We start from the raw sequence: 13,219 nt of genomic DNA on the forward strand, positions 1-13,219 counted from the left end.
TTAGCAGAAATGCTGACTGTGGGAAAGCAGGTTAGAGCAAATCTGATTCACATTAAAGCCATGGTCAGATCATCATGAACCTACAGGATATTTATTTTTCCATCAGCTCCTCCCTGATTCGTCTACCTCCCTTTTTGGCCTGACTGAGCTGGAGACTCGCCTAATACAAATAACAGCATTAAAATAAAATCATGCGAAAGCTCAGGGGAACACGCCTGAGTAATGGAGAAGATAATAAGCTTGGACAACCACCCCAGCCCTCTCCTCTTACTCCCTCAAAGCAGATGAAAGTTCATGACTAGTTTGGGATCCCTTCTAACAATAAACAGGAGGGAAACTAGAGCTTAAGTGGTTTAAGAAAAAATAGTAATAATGTACCAAATCGCTTTTAACTCCACTGATACTCACTTAGTCCCCATATCTCTGAAGTAATTTTCACTTTCTAAGAGTTGTACGCTGAACAGAACAAAACAATAAAGTCATGAGAAATAAACAGAGAAATAAGACAGAGGTGGCTTCATTCATTCATTCATCAAATATCTACGAGCTGACCATCCCAGGCACTGCTGCAGGAGACATAGAGGTGAAGGAGGTGGCAAAACCATCCTTGGCGCCCCATTGTTCTTAAGGATGGAGGTATAATAGATGTGTAGCCAAATGAGCCACACTACCAGCAAATGTGTGGCTTTCAAGAATCTGCAGCTTAAGACTCTTCCTCTCAGCTTGGGTTGGTGGGGCAGGGAAGTCGGGAGTGGTCATCTCACCTCTGCCTGTGGGGAAGTGAAAGTAGAACTGCTCATTTATCTTTGAAAAAGAGAAAAAAAGAAGGAAAAGAAGGAGAGAGGAGATTGTCACTGATCTCCTAGAGGAGGGTTTTTTCCATTGATCTTGTAACTTTGGGATGGACAACTCTGTTGGTCTCAGAGATCTGGTTCCTTGGACACAGAATCTGGCTTGAGGAGTGAGGGAGGTGATCAAAATATTACGAAGCAAAACCATGAAGAATGTCCTGCCCATAACATGGAGCTCTTCCCAGTCTGCTTTCCCAAGAGATGATGAGAATAAGAAAGAGGGTGGCTAACAAGGGTCTTGAGGCACATGGAGAGGCGCCAGCAGCAGCAGCATTCCACTGTAGGGCAAATCACGTGGGGTCATCTGGGGGCTACTTTACCTTATTACCACGAAAATCCTCTGGATTTTATTATTGGGAACAGTGACCATGTTTTTGGCTCCTCCAGGGCCTGGGTGTTTGGTGAGTCATCCCTCAAATCTTCTCTCTGTGTGAAATGGATTGCTGCATTTCCAGGGCTTAATTGTCCGCACCAGCTAAAAGCACTCTGCCAGTAATGAAAATACATCCACTCTTTTTATCAAGAAAAAAGGATAATAACTCAGCCAGCTTTAGATCACATTTTATTGAACATCAGCCCAGCTTGTTTCTAAGGACATCTCTGATTCGAAGCATAGAAACTGAGGGTGGGGGGTGTGGGGTGTGGGGTGGGGGCAGGGGGAGAGACATTCAGGAAAGTTCCAGGGGAATGAAGGGCAAAAGAGAGCCCAAGGTCACCCTGCTAACCCCCGCGGAGTCCACAACTTTCCAAAATGACAGCTATCCCTTCCCAAGGGGCTGGAGGAAGTGACTACTCAAAATATAAAATTGCTTTGTCTCTAGAGAACAGACTTCTGGTTGCCAAGGGAAGTGGTGGAGGGATGGATTGGGTGTCTGAGGTTAGCAGATGCAAACTATTACATATAGAACAGATAAACAAGGCTCTACTATGTAGCCCAGGGAATGATACTCATTATCCTGTGATAAACCATGATGTTAAAGAATATAAGGAAGAAAGTATATATGTATATGTATAACTGAATCACTTTGCTGTACAGCAGAAATTAGCACAACATTGAAAGTCAATTATACTTCAATAAAAAAAATTTTTAAAAAACCCTTTGTCTCTCACTGAAGGTGAATGACGGTAATAACAATCATAATGATGGCCCTTTATAGTTTTCAAAGAACATACAGAAACCCTTTCATTTGATCCTTATAACCTTCCTGAAGAGTTAGCCAGAGAATGCTATTATGTCATTGCTATACGTAATGAAACTAAGGCTTAAGGAAAGGAAGTGACTTACCCAGAATTATCAGCTAGTGTTAGAGTCACTGTCTGATACTTGAGCTGGGCAGCCTTTCTAGAGCCCCACCCACATCCCAGAGGTGAGGTGGCTCCCTGCAGGGGTGCAGGTAGGGGAAAGGTGCCAGGGAGAGGGACTGCACTGGAGGGAGTAACTAGTGCAAAATGGGATAAGGTCTTAGGGACTTACATGGTTCTGAAAGATTACATTTGAAGAACTTGAACCAAGCTCTGCATTCCCTCAGTTCCCTCTCTGTAACTTTCTCTTATACCAGTGCTCCAGGCACTGTCCTCCTGCAGCAATATTCCTGAGCACCAAATTACAGTCAGTCATTCCCTACTTCTTCCTTGCTCACAGAAGCCTAGTTTTACTCTCAAAAACCAGAAGCCTGGTTTTTGTCAGGAATTGATAGCACTGGTTCTTCCACGAAGTTCAGTAGAAGCTAGACTGCTCCTCTGCCCAACTCTACACCAACGAGTCATTCACTCTCTTTGCCAATGACCAGTTCACGAATGCATATATGATTAAATTTTTGTTATGTTATGAGATATGAAGGGAAATCTGCGTAGTGTCAAAGGAAGGGTTTCCTTGTTCTAAAAAGGGAAGGATTTGCTCTCTTCCTAGACACTGGTCGAGGGAGTCGGAGCTTTGGCAGCCATCTTGGCACCCAGAAGGACCTAAGCACAAGAGGGTGACTGAGAAGAAAGAAAGGAATAGTCTAGCCCTAGATGATGCTGATTTGCTAAATTAACCAACCTTACAACACTAGTCTCTCTGCCTTCAGGCTTCTTTATATGAGGTAATAAAATTACTCTTTTTCTTTTTTTTGGCACCACTTTGAATTGAGGTACCTTCTCCCTTCTTTCCACTGAAAGCATGTGAAATGCTATACCTCCTCTCTGTTTCTCAAACTCTTCAAGCTCCTTGTCTGGGATATTTTTCAACTAGATGTTCACCTGGTTGTCTCCTTCTAATCACTCAGGCCTCAGCTCAAATTTCACTTTTCCACAGAGACTTTCTATGAACTAGAGATAGCTGAGCACTGAAGAATTGATGCTTTTGAACTGTGGTGTTGGAGAAGACTCTTGAGAGTCCTTTGGACTGCAAAGAGATCAAACCAGTCCATCCTAAAGGAAATCAGTCCTGAATATTCATTGGAAGGACTGATGCTGAAGCTGAAGCTCCAATACTTTGGCCACCTGATGTGAAGAACTGACTCATTGGAAAAGACCCTGAAGCTGGGAAAGACTGAAGACAGGAGAAGAAGGGGAAGACAGAGGATGAGATGGTTGGATGGCATCACCAACTCAATGGACATGAGTTTGAGCTCTGGGAGTTGGTGATGGACAGGGAAGCCTGGCGTGTTGCAGTCCGTGGAGTCCCAAACAGTAGGACATGACTGAGCGACTGAACTGAGCTGAAATCTAAACCAGTTTTCCAATCACTATGTTTGCATTTTTAGCACTTATTAGTATCAGAAACCATGATGTATTCATGTGTTTACTTGTTTATTGTCTATTTTCCTCAAGAGAATATAAGCTCTACCCAAGTAAGAACTGCCTGGCTTCCTCACCACTGTATTCCTAGCACCTGGCACAGAGCCTAGAATATGGTAAGTGCTCGATAAACATTTGGTGAGTGAATAAATGAATCCCAAAGACAATCTCACCATGCTGCTTCCCAGTCTCTCTCCCCCATAGCTGTTTGGGTAATGTGTCTGTACCCTTGGCCTTTCATCAATTCCATTTACAACAATCTAAATCGCAGGACCACTAAGAAATAAAGAAGGCAGCAGAAAAGAAGAACATCATAAAAGCACAATTATTTTAGGCTTAAATGTAAAAGGAGAGGAGGCTGATTGCATAACATATGTAGATATATGCAAATTACCACGCAAGTTAAATAGCAAAGAAGTTTAAAGTGGTGAAGTCCAGAGTCCCATGTTGGGTGTGTTTTCCTTCCCACCAGGAAGTAGTATTAACTTTTTAGACTCAGAAAGTGGGGATGCTGACATACTGTGAGAGGAAAATCAACTAAGAGTTCCACAAGTAAAAAATAATATAATGTAGTTGTTGGGTTTTTGTAAAAGATAAAAATAAAAAGCATTCCATGCATCCACTTTAAAGACTAGAAATAGAAAGCATAAAATTCTGTCCAGTTTTACATGATGGCCAACTAAGATTACAGAGGAAGAGGGAGAAAGGAAACAAAAAATAAGAGGAAAAGAGAGGATGAGAAACAAACCCTGAAGTTACCCAAATCCTTCATCAGAAAGAACTAATCCATGTAATAGTTTTTATATTCACAGAAAACAAGCAAACTAACAAAAAACAAATCTACCACCACCACCACCCACAAACAGCCTTCTGTTTTAAATATACATATATGGGTTTCCCTGGGGGCTCAGATGGTAAAAAATCCATCTGTAATGCAGGAGACTCAAATTCAGTCCCTGGGTTGGAAAGATACCCTTGAGAAAGGAATGACTATTCATTCCAGTACTCCTGCCTGCATAATTCCATGGATAGAGGAACCTGGTGGGCTACAGTCCATGGGATCACAAAGAGTCAGACACGACTGAGCAACTAACACTTCTACTTTCCATATATATATATATGTGTGTATATACATATATATATTCTCAAAGTTTGTTGTAACTCCCTGTCTAAAATATAGGAGAAATAGGTACTCACTCATTCATTTGTTCAACAACTATTTTTGGAGTACACATGTCCTGGACCTAGAGGAGCTGCTGGGGAACATTTGAGAACAGAATGTGGACATAGTACCTGCCCTTGTGAGGCCTGCGCTCTCTCAGGTTCTCTACTTTTCAATGCAGGAAATAGCTTTACTTGCTTTCTCTAGAAAGAAAAGATGGCTCACCTCATTTTACAGAGGAAAAGGTCTATTTTTTGGAGCACCACGCTGTGGGTGGTCCCCGTGCTGCCATTAAAGATTTGAGGGCCTTGTCCCTGGACCACCAATGGAACTGCCTTCTGCTGGAGAGGTCAAGGAGAAGCTGGCCTTCCATGCTGGACTTTCTAGGATATTACTGATTTTCAACATTTTGAGCCAACGTATTCCATGGGACCTGCTCCTCAGCCATCACTCTGGCCATCACCATATCTCAGTTATAATAGTCTCCTGTCTCCCTGCTCCCAACCATGTCTTCCTTCTGCCTGTGCTCCATAAAGCAGCCACAACCATCCTGTTAAAATGTAAGGGAGAGCTTGTCTCTTCTCTGCTCCATCCCTGTGCTGACTTCCTGTTCACTCAAATAACCATCTGAAATCCTTATAATGGTCTATAATATAATCCCTTTCCTCTGACCCCCTTTCCTCCTCTTCTCCCTCCTGCTCACTCTGTTCCAACTGCACACCACCTACAGCCCCACATCAACCTTCGCATTTGATACCACTCTATCCGGAGTGCCCCTCCTCCACCTCCCATATCCTCACGGCTCACTCCCTCACCTTTCCAGGTCTTGACTCATTTGTTACTTTCTCACGGTGGCCTTCCCAACTGTCCTATTTAAAAATCGCAAATCCCTCTGCCTTCCACACTCCCTATCCTCTTTCTCAGCTTTAGTTTTCTCCACAGCTCTTATCATTCTCTAACTTATTGCATATTTCACTCATTTATCTTATTTATATTCTGTCTTTTCCCTATAGAATAAAAGCTCTGAGAAAGCAGGGATTTTCATCTGTTTTGTTCATTGTTAAATCCTCAGTCCCTTGAAGAGTGACTGTCAAATTAAGAACTATTTGTTAACAGTCCTTTAGTTTGAACTGACTTAGTTTTATGGAAAAACATGACCTCATACTTCTTGTTTTTGTGATTTTACAGAGGACCAGTGAAAACTTCATCAAAGGCTCAGCCTGGTCCTCACACTCAGGCTTTGGAAGCTCTGGCCCAAAAAGCTGTCAGTCCCTGGAGATAAACCTTGGCCCTGAACACCCGCCACCCCACCCCCACCACCAAGCTAGTCCCAGAAGGGGTGGGTCCCCACTGATACTTAGCTCGTAGCAGTTAGGTGCCTGAACAGCAAATGTCAGAGCCTCCTCCTAAATGCAGGCAGATTTACTTTGCAGACGGTAAGGATGCATTTTAATTTGTTGATGTGAAATCTTAATTGAACTAAACTGCTAGAGGTAGTCTCTGTTCTCTGTCATAGTCTTAATTTAGTTGGCAAAACAAGATATCATCAAAGGAAAATCACAGGCGAACATGCCGTGCCCAAAAGCAAACACCCTTCTGTGTTTGGAGGTGGGCTGGTGTGTGACTGAAACAAGCATGAATCCCATCCACACAATGCAAGATGCCAACTGGGCTTTCCAGGGATACTCAAGGGCCATGACATGGGCTCAGACAACGCAGGTTAAACACAGCTCCCCTCCTGGTTTCAGTGTTCTAGCTTTGAATTTTTAATGTTTTACCTTCTGTTGTTAGAGTAGGGAAGACATGGGGGATGGTGGTTCCAACTGGAAGGCACTGAAGTATGAGAGGTGCCAGCTATTTCACTCATTGCTGGGGACCTTGAGCAGCTCACTTCTTCTTGGCCTTGGTTTCCCCATTTGCACAATAAGGAGGTTGGAATCTACATCCCTAAAGGCTTCCATCACAACATGCCACATACAACACAGCTTAGGACCATCAGGCCTGTGTCAATATCTAGCCTGAGACTCCTGACTCTTGTCCACTAAATCTCTGCTGAGTCTCTGCCATGGCTTATACTCACACCAACAGCCTCACTGTTTCCCTATGGGGGGGGTCAAGCTGCAGACCTGTCACTAACACAGCCTCATCCCTGCCTGACAGAATCTCAGGTTGCAGTTCTGGTAAGGAGGCCTTAGGAATCATTCTCCTGATGAGAGATGCTCACCTTGTCCCTTTCCCAGATGTCCACCCCCCAGGATCCTTCTCCACATATGACCTGTCCCAATGCAGTAGCTTCTACCTGTTCAGTCTCTTCATGTCTGGGGAAGCTCCCGCTGGAATGCTGCTTCAAGCTCACCTTTGCTGTAATGCCCTGAATGGGCAGAAGCAACTCATCAGTGGAGAATGGTAGAACTGGCCCCCTGGGCAGTCCAGCTCAGATTTCTGCATTATCTTATTTCAAGGACAGTCTCTGCAAGGGAGTTCCCAGGGAAGTGACTCAGGCCTTGGCATCTCTCTCTGAAGCACAACTGTAGAAGGGCTGGGGGCAGCTTCCTTAAGGGTTAAGCTCCTGGGCTGACAGATCCCCACTCTTGTGACTCACTGTCTGGAATAGAGGGTTTCAGGTCCCAGTACCTGCATTTAGTCACAGGTTTGTCTCATGCAGGGAATCAGGTGCCAGGAGGTTTAGCAAAGAGGCAATGCTACATAGAAGGAGGACCACAGCTTTACAATAGAAACCACCTGGCAAGTCCGTCTGCTCACTCATCCTGTTTCTTCATCTGTTAGGTGGGGATGTTAATATCTACCTCAGAGAACTGTTGTGAGAACTAGATGCTATGTTTCTAGAGTGTTATCCCTGTGCCAGATTACACTTTCCAAATGGTAGCAATCAATGAACTGTTGTTACTGTTTAATCACTAAGTCAAGTCCTACTCTTTGTGACCCCATGGACTATAGCCTGCCAGGTTCCTCTGTTCATGGGATTTCCCAGGCAAGATACTGAAGTAGTTTGCCATTCCCTTCTCCAGGAGATCTTCCTGACCTCGGGATTGAACCTGTGTCTCCCAAGGTTCCTGCACTGGCAGGTGGATTCTTTACCACTTAGCCACCTGGGAAGGCCATAATTGATATGTTATTATTATTTAGGTCCTAGTACAGTGCCTGCATCATCAGAGGACACTTGGAACTATAGATCTACTTTCAGATTTGGGGGGATGATGCAAAGTACAGATCACACAGACATATTCCTGAAGTTACTCTCTCCTTGAATTCTTCTCTCCTGTTCTACTTCTCCCTCAGTCTGTGAGGAGACGAGAGTCAGGAAAACTATGAGAGCTGGTTGTTGGGTGATGGCATTCGAGAAACAAACTGTGAGCTCTGCCTCCCTCTACCCTTGGTAAAAGCTGAATATGTCCTTTTCTCATCACAGGACAGAAAGTTTGAGGATACTAATCGAAAGCTAGCAGGCTTCATGCACAGGAAGAGCTTGGACTTTTGATCAGTCTTCCTTGGGGTGTGGTCCTTTGTAGAGACTGGGCTTAGCCTTTGATTAGGCAGGATTCTTTCTACTCGAAGTGTCAGAAATCTCTCTCAAATTCTTAAGTAAAAATTGAATGCTTTGACTCCCAGACTTGAGGAGGATTCTAATCAAAAGATCAAAGGAAATCCAGGACCAAGGGACTAGAACCAGGGACTTGGCATGAAAGGACATGCTCTCCCATGACAAAAATCAAACCTGATGGTATGGTAGAGTAGGGGCCCACTTTATGTTGGGAGGTCAGGAAGGGTATGGCTCTAGGCAGAAGTAATATTTTAGCTAGTGCAAAGGCCCTAAGTCAGGAATAAGTTTGTTCAAGGATGGAAGCCAGTGTGAGTGGACAGCAGTGAACAGGAAGAGAACAAAAAAGGAGGCAGAGACCAGAATATGAAGGATCTTATATGTCAAGATATGGAATTTTATTGTATTCAAAGGATTGTGGGAAGTATTTGGAGGATTTTAAACAACAGACGGAGTTAGTCTTAACTTATGTTTTTAAAAGAACTCTCTGGTTACTGTATAGAAAGGACACCAGGAGTCAGGATTGAAAAAGCATTTGGAGGAAAGGCTAGAGGGAGGAGCAGATTTGGGCCATGGGTCAGGAGAAGAGTTCTGTTCTAGTGATGTTAAATCTGAGATGCTGCCAAAATGTTGCATTCTTTCCTTAGGATTGCTGTAACAAAGGGAGAAGGAAATGGCACCCCACTCCAGTACTCTTGCCTGGGAAATCCCATGGACGGAGGAGCCTGGTAGGCTGCAGTCCATGGGGTCGCTAAGAGTCGGACACGACTGAGCAACTTCGCTTTCACTTTTCACTTTCATGCATTGGAGAAGGAAATGGGAACCCACTCCAGTGTCCTTGCCTGGAGAATCCTGGGGACAGAGGAGCCTGGTGGGCTTCCGTCTATGGGGTCGCACAGAGTTGGACACGACTGAAGTGACTTAGCAGCAGCAGTAGCTGCAACAAATGGCCACAAACTTAAAATAACAGAAATTCATTCTCTCACACTCAGTTCTGAAGGCCAGAAGTCTGAAATCAAGGTGTCAGCAGGGGTGGTTCTCTCTGGGCGCTCTGAGGGAGGATGGGTTCCATGTCTGTCTCTTCTAGCTTCTGGTGGTTGCCAGCAGCGCCTGGCTGTGGACATATCACTCAAATCTCTGCTTTCATCTTCATATGCCATTCTGTTTGACTCTGAGTCTCTATGAATCTATGTCCTCCCTTCTTCAGTGATATTGATTTTAGAGCCTATTCTAATCCATAGGCTTAGAAGAACTGACCTCATCTTCACTTGATTATATCGGCAAAGACCCTACTTTCAAATAAGGGCATATTCATAGGTATTAGAAGTGAGGATTTCAACATACCTCTCTCTCTTTTTTTTTTTTTGCCACGCCATACAGAATGTGGGATCTTAGTTTCCTGACCAGAGATCGAACTTGCGCCTCCCGCATTGGAAAGCGGAATCTTAACCACTAGATCACAAGGGAAGTCCTTCAACATATCTTTTCAGGAGACACAATTCAATCAATAGCAGACATCCAGTAAGCTGACAGGTATAGAAGGCTGAACAAAAGGTTAGGTCTATTTTGGAGATACTAGTTTGGCAGTCATAGAAAAACACCATGGGACTAGATGTAGACAGAGAAGAGAGTAGGTGTTAGGTTGAGCTCCAGGACTGTCTACTATTCAGTGGTTCGTGGAAGAGGAGCCAGCATAGGAGACTGAGAAGTGGTCATAAGGTAGAAAACCAGGAGAGCATGGTGTCTTGGAAGCCAAGGAGAAATCTTTTTTTTTAACCTTAGTATTTTTTTCTTTTTTATTAATTTTTATTGGAATATAGTTGCTTTACAGCGTCGTGTTAGTTTCTGCTGTACATCAAAGTGAATGAGTTATACATATACATGTATCTGCTCTTTTTAAGATTTCCTTCCTAGTTAGATCACTACTGAGTACTGAGTAGAGTCCCCTGCCCTATAGAGTAGGTTCTCATTAGTTATCTGTTTTACATATAGTAGTCGGACATGGCTGAGCGACTTCACTTTCACTTTTCACTTTCATGCATTGGAGAAGGGAATGGAACCCGCTCCAGTGTTCTTGCCTGGAGAATCCCAGGGACAGGGGAGCCTGGTGGGCTGCCGTCTATAGGGTCGCACAGAGTCAGACACGACTGAAGTGACTTAGCAGCAGCAGTATATACATGGGGGAGACCCTGTTTCAAGACAGAAGTACAGTCAACCACACTGAGAAGCAGCTCTCAGACATGGCAATATGCTGACCATTGGTGACTCTAGTGGGGCAGGTGTTATGACTGGGAGACCCACCAGAACCACAAGCAGTGGGGGAGGAGTGATTTCCCCAAAGGAAATAGGGATGTTAGACAGAAAACAACAGATGTCCACTCTCCCTTACTGCCCTCCCAAGGTTGTCCTGAGGCCCAGTGAAACAGTGTCTGTGAAACTGCATTGTGGGCTATATAGCCACTACACAAGGTGAGGGATTATTGGAGTAGGACTTAGTAAATGATAGATTTGTTTACTTGTTCACTCAGTGAACAGTTACTGAGCCTCTAAAAAAGGCTTTGTCCTAGGTATATGAAAAAGAAGAAACAAATCATGAATCAGATGTGATCTTCCCCATAAAAAAGCTTATAGTTTAGTAAAGATGTATTAGTTAGCTTTTACCAGGTTACACTGTAGTAACAAACAACTCCCCAAACTTTGTGATTTATAACAACAGAGGTCTGTTTCTTGCTCATCAGCTTCAGGTTAGCTTTGCTTCTGCTCCAAGAGTCTAGGACACGTCATTCTAATAGCGGAGGGTAAGGGATACTGTGATGGCTCCTAAAGCTTCCCCTCTGATCACGTCTATTCTCAATTGACTGGCCAAAGAAAGTCTCATGACCAAACCTATGACAATGGGGTAATGAAATATACTCCCTCCACAGGGAAGTACTGAAAGTCACATGCCAATATATGGCAATTTATAATACTTTTACTGAAAGGAAAAGTGAATAATATGGAAAAACAATATAATCACCATAAAATCATAAAGTAAAAGAACATGAGTACTTATTATACAACATAAAATGATCAGAGCCCTTGGATCCAGGGCATTAGGAACTCATACTCTCCAGCTGGGGAGACCAGAGAAGAGTTCACTCCAAGAGGAGGAACTGGCTTTGGGGCTGGGTTTTGAATAATACCAGAGGATCTAGGTGAGTATAGAAGAAGAAGACAGAGGATTCCAGTAGAGGAAGAACAACATAAGAAAGCCATAGAACATGGAAAGTAAGATGCTTAAACAGGGAATGGTGAATGGTTTAGTTGGCCTAAAGCAGAGAAGTTGGAAGGAAATACTGGAAAGATAACAAGATGAGTATGTCTGCTGGCCTCTGAGAGCATAGCATCTCATCCCACTTCATCCAACTGCCCATCCAAGGGTCCCTGGACCAGGACAGTGCCCGAAACTGCTGGTAAATGAGTCCAGAGTAGGTGAGCTCTTGGCTAGATTCTTCTGCCCTTCTTGACTTGGTCAAGTCCAGGTCCTAGCCCAGAGTCAGCTCTCTCTCTCTCTCAATATCTCTTTCAAAGTTTTGTTAGAAATTGGATTTCTAATGTTCTTATAAACATTTCTATACATTTTCTGTTGGTTTCTTCTGCCTATATCAGTCACCTTGCTATCCAGATGGTACTTCCATGCCAGGAGACATTAAAAAGAGGTTTCCCATTGGACTTCCCTTGTGGCCCAGTGGCTAAGATTCTGTGTTTCCAATGCAGAGGGCCCAAGTGTGATGTTTGGTCTAGAAACTAGATCCCACATGCCACAACTAAAAGATCTGGAATGCCACAGTGAAGATCAAAGATTCGACATGCCACAAATAAGACCCAGAAGAGCCAAATAATAAATAAAAATAAATAATTTCTTTTTTAAAAAAAGAAGTGCTTCTCTGGTGGCTCAGTGGTAAAGAATCTGCCTGCCAATGCAGGAGACATGGTTTCAATCCCTGATTTGGGAAGATCCCACATGCCATGGGGAAACTAAGCCTGTGTGCCACAACTATTGAACCTGTGCTCTAGAGCCCAGGAGCCAGAACTACTGAGGCCCAAATGCTCTAGAGCCTGTGCTCTGCAGCAAGAGAAGCTGCCTCAATGAGAAGCCCATGCATTGCAACGAGAGAGTAGATCCCACTCGCCAAAACTAGAGAAAAGCCCGTGCAGCAACAAAGATACAGCACAGCCATAAATAAATAAATATGTTTTTTAATTAAAAGAAAAAAAAACGAGGTCTCCCCAGAAGCAGTAGGATGGACAAGACGACCTGGTGGAGTGCCCAACCTTGTAAAGAAAGTCTCAGGCTTCATTCCACTGGCTTCTCTTTTCTACTGCAGCAGTAAAATGGGTTTCTGTTGTGTTTTGTTTAGAATAAGATCCCATAATTTATTTTGTTCATAATGTCATAAAAGAAAAATATAATAGCTCTTTACAGTTGCATGCGTTAACAGCACAAATTTCATTCTTTCTGGATTCAGCTTATTATTACAGCAATGATTTGGGTTAAATGTTATATAACAGAAACTTTCTGCTTCTTATTATGTGATAAGAATGTGATGATCAGTAAAATTAATTTTATAACAATCTTGTTTGTTTTCTTTGTAGTTATCAAATGCAATACACAGACGGAAAAAGCTTTGTGAGAGTGGGTCCTGGCTTATTAGAATTAATGAGTTACCCGCCTGGTGGGCGTGTGGTCTGATTGATACTGGCCCTGGGCAGGTTTGCACTTCTAATCATTAATGCCCTGCAGCCTGCTGGAAGCATGGAAAGAAACAGGCTGACCAGAACATGCCAGAATACAGGGGCAGGGCCACAGGAAGGCCTTCCACAGCC

At 43.6% G+C, this 13,219-nt stretch overlaps 1 long non-coding RNA gene across 1 annotated transcript in view; it reads right to left on the bottom strand.

Moving 5' to 3' along the window:
- Window positions 1–501: 501 nt before the first annotated feature.
- The window catches only part of LOC123335206, a 113,226-nt gene continuing 100,508 nt past the window's right edge, over window positions 502–13,219 (bottom strand). Inside the window, exons 3-4 of the long non-coding RNA XR_006553596.1 lie at window positions 1,172–1,337; window positions 502–770 (exon numbers count right to left, since the gene is read on the bottom strand). This is a non-coding gene — a long non-coding RNA (uncharacterized LOC123335206). The remainder of the gene's footprint in view (window positions 771–1,171; window positions 1,338–13,219) is intronic.

Source organism: Bubalus bubalis, chromosome 9, assembly GCF_019923935.1.
Source record: "Bubalus bubalis isolate 160015118507 breed Murrah chromosome 9, NDDB_SH_1, whole genome shotgun sequence".
Lineage (NCBI taxonomy): Eukaryota > Metazoa > Chordata > Mammalia > Artiodactyla > Bovidae > Bubalus > Bubalus bubalis.